Raw genomic sequence first — 17,412 nt, 5'->3', positions numbered from 1 at the left:
CAAGAATGTCAAGAAGTAAAACAAGTAATAAGAATAGTTGATTACACAGATCTCTCTCTCTCTCTCTCTCTCTCTCTCTCTCTCTCTCTCTCTCTCTCTCTCTCTCTCTCTCTCTCTCTCTCTCTCTCTCTCTTGTTTACTGCATTTTTGTCGATATTTGCTATTCATGGACAAAAGCTCAGTGGAATTAGTCTGGCACCACTGGGAAAAGAACACTGAAATAAATAAATATGTAAATATAGCACAATAGAGAAAGTAAATATTTTGACAAGAGAATGAAACAAAGAAATGCAGAGCGAAGGAAAGGCAGGAATAAATGAGGGAGGCTGAATGCGTTAATAAGTTAATCTCTCACACAGGTACGCAGGTAAACCACACACACACACACACACACACACACACACACACACACACACACACACACACACACACACACACACACACAACATCTCAGAGATACATCTTCCTCTGAATTTCCAGTGTTAAAAGTATGCTGAAGCAAGGTAATCTAATTTCAAATCAATTTTATTTAGCTTGATAATGATAAATGTGATATTGGTGAAACAAGATAGTTTAGAAATCACAGACAAAAAGTTACAGAAATGAAGCAAAGGAAGAAAGGTGAAAAATCGTTTTTTGAATTAAAAGACGAGAAAGACTGAACCGAAACTGAAAGAGAAAATAAAGGGAGAGAGTTACGAAGCTGTAACGAAATTCCTGAAATGAAAAGAAAAAGATACTGAAAAAGGGACACGGGAAGAAACATGCACAGTTCTTGAATTGTGAGCTAAGAAGAGAGAAGAGTTGGGTGTAGTTAAGCGGGTTTCAGACAAAATAAAACATACATACATAAATAAAACAAGGAAATGACGCGGCAGAAACCGTAAAAAAAAAAAAAAAAAAAATTCCAAGAACGACAGTTAAGAAAAAGGACTTACAGGAAACACATACGATAAAAAAAAAAAAAAAAAAAATACAAGGTCGACCCGAAATAATTCCTGGTAGAGATGGGCAAAACTTCCACATCCTTATAGACACAAAGCTCATCCTGTTTAGATACGTTGTTATCGGACTGTGATAGCAACTTCCGCACTGAAGACTGGCGCTTTCGTGGCCCTGGGAGCACCAAACAGGATGTCACACTCGCCAACTGGAACATAATACCCGGATTTCTTGCACACTACCCCGCTCACTGCTGCCTCACACATCATTCCCTCACCACAAGTCTTTATAACATATCTCCTTTTGTTCACCCAGCCCGCTTTAAACATTTTACCGACTAGAGAATGGAAAATTTATTGTTTTAATCCCTTTCCTTCTTGTAGGGGCTTATAGAGAGGTAAAGTGGTGTGAACTGCTGCACGTCACAGTAAGAGGAAGCCATTACTGCTGTGGATTTTGTGTTTGCCATTAGTAAAGTAACAGCCCACACTCTTTCATCTGGTGTAGCAGGTTACTGAATCGTTGAGATCCATAATTTTTGCACGCTTTGGTGTCTCCTCTCAGTTACTTTCAACACGCTGTACTGTAGGTTACCAGGCTTTTCAAGAGTATTTCATGAATCTAATGATAGTTTAGTAAGGATTATGCACAACGAATGGAACACAAGCACTTGTAAGAACTCAGCTAGCCATCTCTGAGGCCTTTGAAATTAGTCCTAATGAGAGAACAGAGCGCTCAAGAGTAGTGTTTTACAAGATCTGTCAACAGAATGGAGACAACAGGACAGGAATGGAATAACTGTACGAGATTTGTAAATGACGCGACGAAAAGGAAGAAGAAAAGTGGAGGAAAGGAGGAGGAGGAGGAGGAGGAGGAGGAGGAAGAGGAGGAGGAGAGAAGAAACAGAAGAAACGAATAACTGAATATCCACACTGACATAAATAATCTTCCCAACAACAACAACAACAACAACAACAACAACAACAACAACAACAACAACAACACAAGCAAAGACGCACCTACACCACAACATCTACAAAAGCAGGGTGTCCCCACATCACTCTTTATTATCAACCCCTTCCTGCGTTGTCTCCCTGGAATTAAGCTTCACACAAGAAGAGAAACCACTCCTCGCTTTAAATCACTTCTCTCGGTGCCCAACGGAGAGGCGAGAGTAGCGGGCGCTGCTAAACAACACACTGCAGGTTAGTGGCTCGTTACGAACACTCACCCTTACAACCAGATACTTTTACAGGGGAATTTTGTAAGGACCTTCTTCTCGTGTGCCTCTCCCTTGCCTCTGAAGCTACAAGGATGAGGTACAAGTAAGAAGGGTAGGAAGGGCGGCTCTTACGTAAGGGAGCATACAGGTGGTGTCCATCATGTGGTTCAAGGAGCCTTACCCCTCAGAGGATGTGTGCAGGCAGGAGTGTGGCATTAAGAGCCTCGCGGTGTCATCTGGGAACAAAATGGATGTCAAAGCAAAGAGCGCGGCGTGGCGAGATTCTCCGAGGACACGAAAGATAGAGGGAAGAGATGAGGAGAGAGGAGAGAGAGGAGGAGAGAGAGAGAGAGAGAGAGAGAGAGAGGAGAGAGAGAGAGAGAGAGAGAGAGAGAGAGAGAGAGAGAGAGAGAGAGAGAGAGAGAGACTGCAACTATTATTACTACTTAAAACAACAACAACAACAACAACAACAACAACAACAACAACAACAACAACAACAACAACAACAACAACAATCTGCTGCAGCGTCTGATGAGAGTTGGGTGCAGTTAAGCGTAGGTCATAAATCTTGACATAATTTTTCCTTGTTTATTTTCAAGTTTGTGTCATTAAGGTGTGTGTGTGTGTGTGTGTGTGTGTGTGTGTGTGTGTGTGTGTGTGTGTGTGTGTGTGTGTGTGTGTGTGTGTGTGTGTGTGTGTGTGTGCGTCTTTCCCCAGCTGCCTCTCATCTCACTCGCGTTTTTCAATACAATTCATAGCGGACTTAGTCAGAATTTTCGTTTCCTTTAATTGGAAGGATCACATGTATTTTTTGTTACGGTATTATCACTGAACACGGCATCCAAATTACTGATACTAGAACCACCATCATTAACAACAAAAACTACTACTACTATTACTACTACCACTACCAATAATAATCACCATACAGAGTACAAGAAAACACATTCCTACACCCCATTTTCTCCTCCCTCCTCTAAACCACCCTTCAGACAAACACGCTTCCCATTTTCAACAAGTCCCCCCTCCAAAACCGAATAAAAGGAGAGAAATACAGAGTAGCAGGGAAATAAAAGATCCAAAAATCACATCGGGAGTGCTGCTATTAAGGCGGGACATCCACAACACACCCACAGCGTCACGAGCTTTGCAAGGGTTCTTTCATCACATCCCTGGATTCCCTTTGAAGTTTGGTGAATGTTATCGCCTTCACCCAGCGAGTCACCTGCCCACCTAGCCCCGTATTCAGAAACGCATTGCTCTCTCATCATGGCTATTTTCAAAGGTCATAGTGACAATCAGCCGGGTTCCTATAAGTGTTTCTCCTCTTAATAGTGTAGAAATCTTGCCAGTTTTTCGCTAGAACCGTAAAACACCATTAAAAACCCCCTGTAACGTCAATTACAGACTTTGGAATGTAGTGGAGGTAATGCGAAGGATTGTTTCAAAATACGGCCGCCAGTTGACGTCCACGCGCCATGGAGGTAACGGATCTCCATTCGATCTCACGGAACGGGCACCAGGCGTCATTCTGTCCAAGTGTTTCTGCCTGCGCTTAAGTATCGGAACCGGGCGCCGCTGCTGTGTGATGGAAGTCTGCAAAATAATACCATCACTAGCAATAAGACTGATTTTCCTGCTGCTGCTGATGTTACTACTGCTGCTGCTGCTACTACTACTACTACTACTACTACTACTACTACTACTACTACTACTACTACTATAATAATAATAATAATAATAATAATAATAATAATAAGAAGAAGAAGAACAAGAACAACAAGAACAACAACAACAACAACAACAACAACAACAACTACTACTACTACTACTACAAATGCTGCTAAGACACAACCACCACCATCACTTCTACTGCACTACTACATACTACTACCACCATTCCTACCCCTCCTACAACACCACCACAACCACCACCACCACCACCACCACCACCACTTCTACAACACCAACAACTCCTCCTCCTATAGCACACAGAGACAATTAGCATTATATCCGTGCTCAAGAGTTTAGGAGAAGTGTTTGATCTCGCTTCCACTTCCCTCACATTTCCTTCAGGAGCATTTCAAGGGTGTTCTTAGTTATGGGCAGCAAGTACGTGGGAGTTTCTGAGAGAATTAACCAGTGTAATTACCTTCCTCAGGTGAGACCAACGAGACACGGTGGGGAAGGAAGGGGGTGGGAGGGGAGGAGGAGGAGGAGGAGAAGGAGTTGATGGAGTTGGAGGAGGAGGAGGAGGAGGTAGGGGAATGTACAGTGTGGGGAAGGAGAAAAGTTTGGGTCATTGAGAGAGAGAGAGAGAGAGAGAGAGAGAGAGAGAGAGAGAGAGAGAGAGAGAGAGAGAGAGAGAGAGAGAGAGAGAGAGAGAGAGAGAGAGAGAGAGAGAGAGAGAGAGAGAGTTTTTCGAGATAAGATGAAACAGAATTCACTGCCCAGAAACGCTCAATTTCTCTAGACATGCCCAATTCTCTTTATTCTCTGAAGTAAAACACGGACAGACAGAGATGGACACACACACACACACACACACACACACACGTCAAGGAAAGTTTTTGGTCTGAAACAGAATGGAAACTCTGTGATAAGTACAAGCTCAGAATTCACAATACGTAAGGTCTGCATCTTCTTAAACAACTCTCTCTCTCTCTCTCTCTCTCTCATACACACATACACTTGAGAGAGAGAGAGAGAGAGAGAGAGAGAGAGAGAGAGAGAGAGAGAGAGAGAGAGAGAGAGAGAGAGAGAGAGAGAGAGAGAGAGAGAGAGAGAGAGAGAGAATATGATGAATGGAGGATAATGATGATGAAGGAGATAAAGGGGGAAGTGGGATAAAGTATAAAACTTCTAAGCAGACGAGAGAGGAAAAAAGATAAGACACTGAAATGATCCTACATTGGGAAAGAATAAATAAAAAAAGATTAAAAAGGATTCTTCCACCTTCATCATCTAATATTTTTCTTCTTTTATCTCTTCCTCCTCCTCCTCTTCTTCTTCTTCTTCTTCTTCTTCTTCTTCTTCTTCTTCTTCTTCTTCTTCTTCTTCTTCTTCTTCTTCTTCTTCTTCTTCTTCTTCTTCTTCTTCCTCCTCCTCCTCCTCCTCCTCCTCCTCCTCCTCCTCCTCCTCCTCCTCCTCCTCCTCCTCCTCCTCCTCCTCCTCCTTCTCTTAAATGAAACAAGCGAAAAAAAGGGGTAATTTTCATCTCAGAAAACGAACAATGCAATTTATCTAAGAGAAACAAGACTTCACTTACCCGTGTGTGTGTGTGTGTGTGTGTGTGTGTGTGTGTGTGTGTGTGTGAGAGAGAGAGAGCTAACTTCCGGATTCTCTTGTTTTGTTCACTAATAAAAAGTGGTGGCTTTATATTTTTACCTCAGCATGACCGAGAGAGAGAGAGAGAGAGAGAGAGAGAGAGAGAGAGAGAGAGAGAGAGAGAGAGAGAGAGAGAGAGAGAGAGAGAGAGAGAGAGTAAAAATGTAAACGTTCATTTGTGTTTGTGGGGGAAATTTTGTTTCCATAAAATAAGGCAATTCCTTTATTTCAGTTGGTAGAAAGAACAAAAGAATTATTATTATTGTTATTATTATTATTATTATCATTATCATTATTAGTAGTATTAGTATTAGTAGTAGTAGTAGTAGTAATAGCAGTAACCGTGTAGTAATAATGGACAAACAAAAAGCGCAGTACATTAGTTGTCATTAACTATATAATACAGACGCACATGCTCTAAATAAAATTACTTTCCTAATTAACAGCTAATTTATTACCAGGGAACTGTAACAATAATCGCGAGCTGTGTGGCGCTGGACTGTGAGAGAAAGAGAGAGAGAGAGAGAGAGAGAGAGAGAGAGAGAGAGAGAGAGAGAGAGAGAGAGAGAGAGAGAGAGAGAGAGAGAGAGAGAGAGAGAGAGAGAGATGGAAAGAGAGATAGAGGAGAAAAGTGTGGGGAAAAAAAAAAATTGAGAACTACCTTTCAAACTAATTCCCAGACTGGACAAAAGTTAGAGGGAGATGAAAAATGGAAAGAAGAGATAAATAGAGAAGAAAAGTGTGAAAGAGAAAAAAAAATGACAAGTGCCCTTTTTTTTTTAACTAATTTCCAGACCCGACAAAAGTTAAACAAACACATACTGTGCAACATTTTTTTTTTCATGAGTAGCGGTAGAAATGAACACAAGAGCACCACTTTATAACTTATCCACAGGGAAGCGAGAGTAGCTGTTTTACGGGCGAGGTTACTTTTACTTTTATTCTCCATCTCCTACAACTAATACTACTACTATTCCTTTTCATCCTCCACTCCCTCCATTCACCCACCCATTACGTTACAGCCTCTCCTCTCCTCTATCCTCCCTCTCTGTCCTTTCTACAGCGTAAACATCAAAGTTATGTAGACTGTGAGAGGCAGCGGTGATGAGGCTGCTCCTTCACCCATCAGCGTGACACAAAGCCAGTCCACAGCACCTCATCACCGCTCAGCACATCGTAAGCCACCGCATCTCTCGTGTCTCCATTACTGTCACTTCTAAGTATTTCTATTATTCCTGCTCCTCCTCCTCCTCCTCCTCCCTCTCTTCCTCCTCCTTCTCTTTCCAATTTCCCTCTGCCGCCGTCTCCTCCTCTTCCTCCTCCTCCTCCTCCTCCTCCTCCTTTCCTACCTCTATTGCTACTAATGATGAGAAAGAAGAAAATATAAAAATAATCCCTTGGCAGAGTATCTCGTTATATGAGCTCTAGCGAGCACGAACACACACACACACACACACACACACACACACACACACACACACACACACACACACACACACACTGAACTAAAATTCTTTACGGGGGAAATAAATTGGAGCCAAGAAGTGAAAGAGTCAGGAAAATAACAAATATAGAATTCCGTGGCAAGTGAGGAAAAATATAGAAACAAAAATATAAGAAAGTTAACAGGAATAAATAAATAAAGAAAAAAAAAAGGTTAGAGACGTTGCCTGACAAATAGATAAAAGAAAAATGCATGAAAATATAAATTCTCTGGAACACGTTTAAATGAAATAGAAGTACTCCGGCGTATGAGCGATAGAAAGGTATTTGTGAAGAACAGAACAAAATGAAAAATACAAAACATGTTTGGAAAAGAGAATACGTTGCGGAAAAAAAAAAAAAAAAAAAAATGACCTTAACTTTTCTTCCATTACACGAAACTAAATTTAATGTTAGAATACAGGCCACAGCGGAGGAAGGAAAGCTGTGTGATGAAAAAGAACATTATTAAATTGTATGAAAATTCCACACGGATTTCTTACTGATGATGCGTTTTCTTTGTGGTTCAGAAAAAAAAAAAGAAATAAAGGACAAAATAGAAACCGCAATTAGAACACTTGACAATATAAAGACAAATTAAAATGAAGACTACCTTTGTGACCGACCAATTTTGTTCTGTGAGTAGGTGCTGGCACTCAAGAGGGATAAAAAAGAGATAAGTATGTTTATATGTCTATCTGATATGAAAGCACGGTTTAAATATACAGACAACACGTGGTGGGGAAATTAACGACAATATTCCCAAACATTTCATCGTCTTACATTTAATAGACTACAGTGGGACATATTTTGAGTTTTTTTTTTAGTGTATTTACATGATTATACTGTAGTTTTTCAAAGACGCTGCATCAAGAGAGAGAGAGAGGAGAGAGAGGAGAGAGAGGGGAGAGGAGAGAGAGGGAGAGAGAGAGAGAGAGAGGAGGAGAGAGGAGGAGAGAGAGAGAGAGGAGGAGAGAGAGGAGGGGTGGTAAACCAGAATATATCATACAAAACCCATCCTTATTTCAGCACATTCATTCCTCACTCCCCACATGAGTCCTGCAAACCATGGCTGTACGTCACTTGTCGCGCCCCCTCTGCCCGCCTCGCCGCGTGCCTCCCACCGTGCATCCCTCCGGCCTGACCAAAAACTATTTATTGGCGTTTCTCTGAGGGCAGTCCGCGATTCCATTAGAGTGCACCGCCGCGCTCTTCAAAGCATTGATGAAGTAAGCTGTGCAGTCACCACTACTACCACCACCACCACCATCGTTACTACTGCACCGGCTAGTCACTCCACGCTAGTCAGGTCAGGTCAAGTACCTGGGAGTTGGGGGAACCCACGAGGCAGCAGTTAGTCTCGCCTCGATTCTCGTCTCGCACACCCACGGCCGCTCGCCCGGGTATTGCTGTACAACTATAATGAACCCAAGACTGTGGTCTGTGTTTGCCTCCGTGTCCTTGGCGTAGAGAACACTACACTACCGTCCACCACCACCACTGCCAGTACTACCATCGCTAACTAACACGGCTACCACTATAACTGCCATTACCTTTACTACCACAGTTACTGTTAGTGCTACTACTACTACTACTACTACTACTACTACTACTACTACTACTATTACCACTACCTATATATAAAAAAAAAAAAAAAAAAACGAGTGTACAGAACTAAGCGGTAAAAGGAAGGATTCGGAATGCCAGCGTCGTGAGTGATGGGAGGCTAGTATGTGGAAGGCACTGGAGGGGGAGGAAGGGGGAGGACGGACTGGTGGAAGGGGAAGAAGAGAAGAGGGATAGAGAAGTGAGGAAAGTGGTGGTAAAAGGGGGGGACAGAAGGGGCATAGGACTGCTGGTGGAAGGGAAGGACAGAAAAGGAAGAGGGAAGTCAGAAAAGTGGAGCGGAAAGAGGGGAGATTGAAGGGGGAAGAGAGGAGAAACTTTCAGAGATATCTTTGTGGGGTGTAAATGACTTGGAATTGCTTGTGTGGACTTTACATAAAAGCGAATTATCTTCCTGGTGGCGGGATTCTGATTACAATTGCTTCTACAATTTTGAACAACCCACCTGTAGTCTCTCTCTCTCTCTCTCATCTCTCTCTCTCTCTCTCTCTCTCTCTCTCTCTCTCTCTCTCTCTCTCTCTCTCTTGTTTTCATTATATCCCTTTGAAGAGATACAAAAGGCTACACGTCATCATTTTTCTTTGATCACTTATTTTTTTCGCTTTTTAAATAATTATATATGTAAAAATATTGACGATTCTCCCGTGTTTTCAAAATAAACTTTGGGCAAAGCAACGCAGACACAAACACACGCACACACACACACACACATTATCTGTTAACAACCTTTCTCTTTCTCTCTCTCTCTCTCTCTCTCTCCTCCTCTCTCTCTCTCTCTCTCTCTCTCTCTCTCTCTCTCTCTCTCTGTTTATATTGCTGCATCAACATACGATTTTCATTATTTATTATTTCCTTTCTCTCTTTCAGTTTAAATTTCCCTTTCTTTCATTTTGCTTCGTTCACTGTTTCCTATTTCATACCACTTCATATCTTCCTTTTCTCGAAGTATACATTTCTTTTTTTAATAATCTGTTCTTTTTCTCCCTCCCTTTCCCTCGGTATTTCTTTCTCTTTCCATCTTCTTTTCTTCTCTCTTAGTTCCAATACGAGTATATGTATCTTTTTAATTCTCCCTGTATTTTTTTTTCCCGATTTATTTATTTTTTTTTCGTTCTATAAATCATTCTTCGTCCTCTTTTATTCTTACTTTATTATTTCATATCAGAGTATCCTCATTCACTTCACTTCACTTCACTTCTTTAAAATTCATTCTTTCATTTTTATCCATTCGTTCTTTCAGACCTCTTCCTCACGTCTTTTTAGTTTATTTATTATCAGTTCATTCCATTATTTACCATACACGGGTGTCTTCCTTGTCTCTTTATAAATACATACTTCACTGCTCCATTCTGTGCGCTATATCCTCCCTTTCCTGGCAACACAAAGTCGTGAGCAGTAGGAATAATATGCACGTGAATCAGATGCCGCCAAATTGTTGTCCCCAAACTTTAGCAGACGAAACTCACCCTGACAATCGCTTTCATTTTCTGGTCGCTTCCCACCTTCTCCCTCGACGCTGCCTGGCCAGTTTGTTTATTCAAGTTGTCCTCAAACACGTCTATTCGAGTTCCCAAAGCCAGTTTTCCAATATCTTCACTGATTTAAGTTTACAACGCTCATCGCCTTTGGGTTTAACCTGCGACTTTTGAGTGTCTTTTGTTTAGTTTCGTGTTTAAGTTTGGTGGTGAGTCTTCCAAACTGCTTTATTGGGGGTGTTTGACTTCACTGTGTTTTATTATTTTCCTTTTATTCTTTCTCTATATATTTCTTTTGTGAGCTCTTATTTATCATTTGTCTCTTTACTCACAGCTTGCTTTTTTTTTTTTTTTCTATAGTTATTTTTTTCTCACGTCAGGAAGGACTGGACGGTTTGCGAATTTGTTCCCAACTTTGCGAACTTGTATGTGAGTATGATGGTCTGTTTTAAACTTTATTGGAGTGACACTTCGCTAGCTTTAAGGCAGTTTATTTCAAATGTCAATAACTCTAACACTTTTACTAACTTGACAAACGCCAATCTATTTACAGCTGCATTAACTTTAATACTTCACTGAATTCTATAATCTGTCGGTACTTAAGACTTCTCTAACTTAACTAAACATTCAGGTAAAGCTATTTACTGTATAACAATCTGCTTTCAAACTGCTCTAACTGTAAAGCATTTCCCCTTATAAGAGTAATGCACCAAACATTCATACCAAAGGGAGGCATTTTGACACACACCACCACTCGTAAACACTGGAGCATTCTTATCACGACTAGTTTTAAGAAGCCCAGTGAAAATGGATTAAAAATTCACGCTTTTTTCGATTGATATACATAAATTTCATATCAATATTCTGCTTCTCTACTATTCCTGGTCTAATTATCTGTAAACTTAGAGGAAAATTTTTAATCGAAAAAAAATGTAAAGGTCCGGATCTGTGTTAAGGAAAATGATGGATATGATGGAAGTTATTGAAGGTTTTTTTAAGGCTATTTTCATGTGAAGCATTTACACCACTGGGAAAAGCTTGCATGAGGATCCGAATAATCCCCTCTGTGCTTATGTGAGGGCAAGGTGTTTAAGAATATGGGTCACGGTCTTATAATTGTCTGGAGGCCGCACATCGTCCCGCTCCCGCATAGCCCCTTACACTGAGGCACCTAGCTCTCTCATCACGACAAATTTGAAAGGCCACAGAGATGACTAGCAGGGTTCCCAAGATTGTCTCTCCTGTTGATAATGTACAAATCTTGTTAATGTGTCACTAGAAGCGTAAAAAACCCCATCAAAATCTCGCGTCACTTCAATTAGAGCCTTTTCGAAATAGCCTGGGCACAGCGTAGAGGAGTTTCAGAATATGGTTCATAATCCCCACTTTGCACCTCTTCGCACGCCACTGTGTGTCTGCACGCCACCCAACCAAGCACGTTCTCATCAAGGTGGACGCACGACGCTTACATTACTGTGTCTCCCCTTGGCAATGCACGTGGAAAATAACTGGATGTCTTTCATGCTTTCTCCTTAATATCTTTCTTGTTCGCCTTCTATTTAGTCTCTCCATTTCATTTTCTTTCTACTTGTTTCTTGCTCTCCTCTCTCTCTCTCTCCTCTCTCTCTCTCTCTCCTCTCTCCTCTCTCTCTCTCTCTCTCTCTCTCTGACACACCTAAGTCAGTCTTCTGAAAATTGCTTTTTTTGCAGATACCCACACCAATATATGATAAAGAAAGACATTTAGCCTCAAAGTCAAGGAAGCCAGATGAGAGAGAGAGAGAGAGAGAGAGAGAGAGAGAGAGGAGAGAGGAGAGAGAGAGAGAGAGAGAGAGAGAGAGAGAAAGGGGGGCGGGGCGGGGAGAGGTGCCGGTAAGTGACAGGTATGGAATGTAAACAGAGTAATTTCATCCTCTCTCTCTTTCTCTCTCTCTCTCTCTCTCTCTCTCTCTCTCTCTCTCTCTCTCTCTCTCTCTCTCTCTCTCTCCCTTACTGTTTACCTCTCACCCAACTGACTGTTCCTTGTCTATCTATATAAGCTATTGCCATCTCAACTATGTCTTCTTTCTCTCTGCGGAAGTTTGAAAGTCAACGATATCACAAAAATGAGTGTTTCTTCTCCTCAGTTAAGTTCCAATCACTTATTTGAACAAACCACTGATGCATCTTGAGTCACGGGCGGGTACCAATTTCTCACACCTGAAGGCAGCGTACAGACAGGCGAGGGTCAGATTGTATCATGCCGCCTTCCTTCGTGTTCCCCTCTCCTCCCCCACTGCCGCTTTGCATGTAACCGTCCAGTCCACTCAGCTGGCGGTCGTCACACACTTGCACGCACGCACCGTCCGGCCCATCGCCTCTCATGCTTTGTTATATATCTTACCAAATGTTATTACAAGTTCACCACACACTTTGACCTTTCAAGCCCATTTTTCATTTCATTCTGGATATCACTACACGATTTTATGAAGTTTAGGGTTGTATAATGTATATATTCTGTTTTGACAACTTAAGATTTTTATGGAGCTTGAGAGTGTCTGTCGTACTGAATGGCGTGAACCTTACACAATAAAAAGCGACTCAAAATCATTAAGAGGGGGCAATAAAAGAAAGAAGCAAAGTTAAGTATCTAAAATCTCCTTAAAACACCATAGCAAACTTACGTGAGGTAATAAACTCGGAGATAGACCAGGGGGGGGGAGTCTCATCTTGTTTAATTAGGAGAAGCGAAATTTTTACTGTGCAGCTTCTCAATAGATTTTGTTTTACTCAGTTTAATTAGTTTACCTTCATGCTTCGACAGTTTTATTTGAGGGTCTTCTCTTACTAAGAAATTAACGAAAACTTGTATTAGTGATAAGTTTAAGCCTCGATTTCATTGTCAGTTTGAGTTAGTTTGTTAGATCCTTTATTTCAAAGATGTGATTTGTTTCATTTTTCATGATCGCTTTTCTCTTACTAAGCTATTCTCTTGAGGAACTGAATTTCATAATAATTTGTTCATCGATATCTTTGTTTTACTCACTTAGTTTATTTTACTGATGGAAGCATTTACCTTCTGTTTCTTTTCTCTTGTTAGCTCACTTAACAGTTCATTCGTTCTTATTTCTTTTTCCTTGCTAACAAATTCACTCGAGAAAAGTACTGTTAAGTAGTTTTATTCATCAATATTTTCTTTTCATCTAATTCGGGAAAATTAATCGTTATGTAGTTTATTCATCAATACTTTCCTTTCACCTAATTCAGTTTATTTCAATGATGCAACCAATTCACTTTATATTTCTCTTCTCTCACAAAACCAATTCACTTCACTTACACGACGCGCCCGTCCATTCACGTCGAGGGATGAAGATGCGGCGGGCGGGGTGTCATCCCTTTCCCTTTCCCTTTCCCTTTTCCCTCTCTCGGCACCCTCCCCATCCTCCTCCTCCTCCTCCTCCTCCTCCTCCTCCTCCTCCTCCTCTTCTTCCCCCTTCTCCTCTTCGCCCTAAGCGTTTAATATCGTGAAAGGAAAGGAGCGTCGTCTGGCGGTGCGGGAGAGGAGCGCCTCGTTTCCGGGAGCGGTCAGACTCGTCACGGAAGGAAACGTTTGTCATGTGAGGCTGTCCACATGAACCTGACGGGAATTTCCTTGGTCGACTTGGAGAAAAAACGACATTACCGAATAGTTCTGCATATGGAGTCGGTGATTGTGAGGCGGATATGCATGCAGGGGTCCAGTGCGTATGTGTGTTTCATGCTGCGAGAGGCGAGGCAAGCGGTACAGGCAGTGTTGTGTTGTGTTAGGTTGTGTTGATATGCTTTGTGCTGTGTTGACTTGCCTTGTGTTGTGTTGCGTTGATTTGCGGGGCTTTATGTTGTGTTGTTATATTGTGTTAGATTCCGGTGCGTTTTGTCGCGTTGCGTTGAGTCGAGTTGCGTTTAATCGTGTTGTGTTACGTTGTATTGTGTTACCCGGAACCTTTCCTTTACAACGGCGCTCCCTGACACCGGCGTTTTGTTTTTCAGATACGTGTCGTAATTTCAAACTTTTCTTTCTCATTTCACTGTACGCTGGGCACCAAAACAGAGAATATCTGTGGCCCGCTTTTTCTTTTCATCACACACTTCGCATCTAAGTGTCTTCTTTCGGCTGCTCCATTACGGGTTGCCACAAAGGATCACTCCTCTTCGCCTACCTCCGCCTTCTACGTTTTCTGTCACATCCATCACCCACCAGTCTTGCTTCAATGCATCCAAAAAAAACCTCCTCGTTGGTCTTTCTATCTTCTTGTTCCATCTGCAGCAGTATCCTACCCGCGTACTCCTCAGTCGCAATTCGTGTACTCAGATGTCGACCTGTTTAATTTATAACTTTGTTTTTATCTTTTAATTCTTTTACATTTGAACTATACATTTATTTATGACAATTTTACCTTTAATTTTAACACTACTAGTATTTTCATGCAATTACCCGTCATCAGTAAGACCTCAGTTATTGCCGCGCCTTGCAAGAATTTGTCAATCCACTCACTTCACGTACTCCTCATCTCTCCTCTGCGTTAAGTTAATAAAAAAAAACTTACCTAGAGAGCTATTCTGGTGATGGGGTCGAGTACTGGTGACGTTTATAGTTACAAACACACCCATACACTCCCTCCGGAAAAGGTAAAGGCACCATTGGACTAAAATATAAAGACTTACTTACATAATTCAGCGAAGATGAGAGGTGGGATGGAGTTAATAGCGTGAGTAGCGCGGAGGAGTGAGATGAGATGCTGATGGCGGGGCTCGGTGCTTCGGGGACGGCGGGGCGTGTGATGCGGTGGGACTGAGACGTGAGAGAGCTCGAAGACTGACTGATATGGTGAGTGAGGTGTGCATGGTGCTGGCTTGATGTACCGCTCGTTCTCAAGGGCGTGTGGGGGCGTGAGTGACGGTGAAGGAGGAGGGGGAGGAGGAGGAGGAGGAGGAGGAGGCAAATAAACAAAAGATGACGTAGAAGAGAAAAAAAAACAATAATGATAAAAGGAAAAGAAAAAGCAAAGAAGCAAGAAAAAAATAAAAACAGGGAAAATAAAACGAAGAAAACGAAAAGAAAATGAGAACTTAAACAATAATTAACCACTACCTCCACAACCACCACCACCACCACCACTAGAAGCCTGAAAGAGAGAAATGACCTCAGAAACTTTGCAATGATCACACACACACACACACACACACACACACACACACACACACACACACACACACACACACACACACACACACTGTCCTGCAAGTCTCCAGAGTCCAGCCAGCCAACCGTGAACTTAACACGAGAAAGATCGACGAGGGACAGGAGGAGGAGGTGTGAAGAGAGTGCAGAATTCTCCAGAAACATCAGGTTTTTACACAGAATCTTAAGTTAAAAACATAATTCCAAAACAGCAATGCGAAGAAAATATTACAGAAAAAAATATAAAATGCAAGAAACGGTTCAACTTTTTCAGGTGTCGAAATAATAAGAAGCGTATCAAAGAACAAGATTGGAAAGAACGAAAGCAATGAAAGAAAGATAAATATACACTTTAGTCCAGTCTTCATTACCATTTAGATTGGCGATTGCATCAACACAGAAGGCGTTATTGATACTAAACTAATTTGCACTAAGCTTGTTGCGTTACGGACTAATAACAATACATATGCAGGCAAGTCACGCTGTGCTCGTAACTTCTGCAATAAAATAGATATTGATGTATTGTGTAGAGAGAGAGAGAGAGAGAGAGAGAGAGAGAGAGAGAGAGAGAGAGAGAGAGAGAGAGAGAGAGAGAGAGAGAGAGAGAGAGAGAGAGATAATTTAGTCTCTGAAATAAACAAACTGCAGGAACCAATATATTCTGATGTCTTGGGGAACTCCACTGAGTATTTTACTAAGTCATGCATTACTGTACCTCGAGTTTCTATATGCAGTAAGGTACGCTCCCTTCATACATACATACACATACATATATACATTACATAACAGTACTGTTTTGGCAAGTTTTGTACAAGAGTAGAAAAAATTACAGTTTACGTCACACTCACGTCACGTTTCACTCTTTTCTCATTCGTTTGCTCGTTCGCTCACTTTTACTTCAGATATTTGCGTCAACTGCACGTCCGGTATTTGCGTCAGTCTCGCTTCCGTCACTCACTCATTTCCATTCCCATCATGCCGTCGGCTCCAGGCACTTTTCTATCTTCTCACTTTATTTTTTTGCGACTATTCACTTCAGGACTCTATTTCTTTTATTTTAAATTCTACGAGTGATCTCGCGATAAAATAAAAGTTTGCCCTGCATACTAATTTTAGTGTCCGTTTTCTTTTTCTTCGCGACAACTTTTCTCAGCAAATATTAGAAAGCAAAAAGAGGTGACGGAAAATGTTAGCGAAAAGTCTCCTTCAGTCAGAGTACTATTGAATGAGGTTTATTAAAGGTTCGATCGAGGTTAGTAGTTGCAAGCCGCCTTATTCGAAATGCGATGGTGCAAGTAGCGAATACACTCTTTATTATAAGGTGTATGAGTTTTTTTTTTTTTTTTAATGCTGATAATGAACTGAGTTTGCTTCCTTATCCTTGTTGTAGAAATTTTAACATCTGATCAACGGATTTGCAGTGATGTTGCTGTGTGTGTGTGTGTGTGTGTGTGTGTGTGTGTGTGTGTGTACTTCCCCCTGCACACTATATGTACACAGATGGAGGCAGATAAAATTAACAATATGATCACAGCTGCCAGCCTAGAACGAAAGAGAGAAGAAAAGAAAGAAGAGAAAACAAGGGGATGGGTAAGACCAACTGTTGCTTTTATTTCTGGAGAAAAAATAAAAACGAGCAGGAACAGAGGCACGAATGTGTTGAGGTATTTATTTATACAAGTAAAAGAATGAGACGCTGCAGAACTGTTGCAATCGAGGACGAACAGCTGCGGGACAGGGGTGAGTGGAACGCATTGCAAGGCGAAGAGAAAGGAAAGATTGAAGCTGACAAATGAAGATGGAACAGCTTCCCAAGGGCGGAGCTTCAAATTACGTTTTTACAAGAAACGGGAGGAGGTCCGTCAAAATTAAAGTTATATTCTTCCTATTTTTCAAAGAGGAAAAATATCATTGGGAGTTTGGAGTTGGTAACGCAGCAACGGGAAGGATGTAAGTGACAGGGGTAGAGGCAGCCGTCCTCACCCACCTCCACGCCCCTCTTGCACCACCGAGGGTCGCGTGCCGTCCCAAGTGACCCCAAATGGTGTTTATAAGCTCCAGACGGCCGCTTGTTGTGTCCTCACGAGACTGTTGTCTAAACATTCAGGAGGAGAAGGAAGTTTCCATTACACAAA

General features: G+C 41.6%; 2 protein-coding genes across 4 annotated transcripts in view; one reads left to right on the top strand and one right to left on the bottom strand.

The window, feature by feature from the left end:
• Positions 1-17,412, bottom strand: part of LOC135110554 (uncharacterized) — a 243,583-nt gene that overhangs the window by 33,780 nt on the left and 192,391 nt on the right. The window lies entirely within an intron of this gene.
• Positions 17,080-17,412, top strand: part of LOC135110778 (tachykinin-like peptides receptor 99D) — a 2,163-nt gene continuing 1,830 nt past the window's right edge. Inside the window, 1 exon segment of the mRNA XM_064023380.1 lies at positions 17,080-17,412. This exon segment is cut by the window's right edge and continues 1,509 nt beyond it. The gene's annotated coding sequence lies outside the window, so the exon portion shown is untranslated.

The sequence above is a fragment of the Scylla paramamosain genome, chromosome 20 (assembly GCF_035594125.1).
Source record: "Scylla paramamosain isolate STU-SP2022 chromosome 20, ASM3559412v1, whole genome shotgun sequence".
Lineage (NCBI taxonomy): Eukaryota > Metazoa > Arthropoda > Malacostraca > Decapoda > Portunidae > Scylla > Scylla paramamosain.
Note: the sequence above shows the minus strand (reverse complement) of the source record. Positions and strands in the feature narration are given on the sequence as shown.